Raw genomic sequence first — 1,890 nt, 5'->3', positions numbered from 1 at the left:
CTAGGTTTTCTTTACATTCATAGTTTCATAGTTTATTGCTTTTGCTTTGGATATTGAAGAGTCATCACCTCCATTGAAGATACTATTCTAGTTTGTTTTCTTACTCTTTTATTATTTCATATTCTTAATTTTTGTTTAGAGTTACAATTGGATTATTTTTAGAATTTATTAATGCAAATGATTACTTTTACTTTTAATTAAATTGTAGTTATTGTTTATCATGTCTTTTATCCCCTTTTTAATTCTATGCAAGTAATTCTCATGTCAATGGAGTAGACTCCCAACTTGACATGGGGCATTAGTTAAATTGGAAGTTGTTGGCTAATTCTGTATTTACTAATGCTAGTCCTTCCCAAGGGAGAGGACTAGGATTTGCGAATAAGAGTTAGCTCAATCACTTGACTTTCCTTTATTTAGTAATGGTTAACTAAGTGAAAATAACAACCTCTTTATACTACACTTGAGAAAATTCCAACAAGGATAGAACTTCTGATTAATCAATCCCCAGTCAAGGTCTTTTATTTAGAATAATATAAATCTCTTTTAATTTTCATTGCTTTAATTTACAATCATATTCTTGTGCCCATTGCCTAAACTCAAAATTACCCAGAAAACTCCTGATTAATAAGATAGCACCCTTTTTGTCAACTCATTGGGAGACGACCTGGGACCCATACTCCCAGTATTTTTATTCTGATTTTGTGACAACCTTTCTAAATTGATGAGCGGATTTTAGCTGGTTAAGAACTATACTCACAACGCTATTTCTATATTGAATTCTTAACTGGTCAAATTTCCGCACCCGTCAATTTTTGGCGCCGTTTCCGGGGAGTTGCAATTATGTGCTAAATTATTAATTAGTATACATATTTTTAATTTTCGCGTATTTTATTTTATTTTATTACCATGAGCTGTATGTTTCTTTCATTGAATGATGCGTTCATTGCCTGATCCGAGTTTAGCCGCATTTGATCCTGAAATTGAAAGAACTCTTTCAGGTATTAGGCGAGCTCGGCGCAGGTTAGCCTCTGAGGGTGGTGAAGTGATTATTATCAATTTACCAGTCTCATCTGAGGGCGAATTTGAAGCCCCATCTGAAGAAGAAACAAGCTCCGTCTCTACTAATCCGGTTGATTTAGGCGCAGGTAACATGGCGGCACCCAGGAGGATTACTCTCCAGGAGGCAGGAACCCCAGACTTTACTTTGCAACTGTATCAAGTGCGTCACCCAAATCTGGCTGCAGATTTTGAACTGAAAACTGCACTAATCAACTTGATGCCCAAGTTTCATGGCTTACCTGCTCAGGAGCCTATCAAGCACCTAAGGGATTTTCAAATAGCCTGTTCTACTGTTAGACGTCATGGTGCAGATGAAACTTCTATTTTGCTGACTGCCTTCCCGTTTTCTCTTGAGGAAAAGGCGAGAGAGTGGTACTACACGCAACCTGAAGCAACTGTCACTAACTGGGATACGCTCAGGAGAGAATTCCTGGAAAAATACTTTCCAGCTGAAGTTACAGATAGATTAAGGAAAGAGATCTCCTGCATTGTTCAGGGTAAATCGGAGACTCTTTATGAGTACTGGGAGTGCTTCAAGAATCTTCTGGACACATGCCCCCATCATATGATTGACAAGTTAGTGTTGATCAGCTACTTCACTCAAGGCATGAAGCCTCGGGATAAAACTACATTGGATGGTGCTAGTAATGGTTCTTTGAAAAAGTACAAGACCGCAGATGAAGCATGGCAACTGATCAGTGACTTAGCTGAGTCCACTCAGAATCACAGGCACAGGAATAACCACTCAAAGGCTGTTGCAGAGGTTTCCTCTAGCAATGAGACTACTGCTGTCACACAAGCTATATGTGAAATGACCAACCTACTGAAGCA

The 1,890-nt window shown here is 38.3% G+C and overlaps 1 non-coding gene across 1 annotated transcript; it reads right to left on the bottom strand.

Annotated features, from left to right (window-relative positions):
• Positions 1-1,522: 1,522 nt before the first annotated feature.
• On the bottom strand, positions 1,523-1,629 carry LOC112768096 (small nucleolar RNA R71). The gene has a single exon (XR_003185534.1). It is a non-coding gene; the product is annotated as a small nucleolar RNA R71 (small nucleolar RNA).
• Positions 1,630-1,890: the final 261 nt, after the last annotated feature.

The sequence above is a fragment of the Arachis hypogaea genome, chromosome 17 (genome assembly GCF_003086295.3).
Source record: "Arachis hypogaea cultivar Tifrunner chromosome 17, arahy.Tifrunner.gnm2.J5K5, whole genome shotgun sequence".
Taxonomy (NCBI): Eukaryota; Viridiplantae; Streptophyta; class Magnoliopsida; order Fabales; family Fabaceae; genus Arachis; species Arachis hypogaea.
This window is presented reverse-complemented; position numbering and strand designations above follow the sequence as displayed.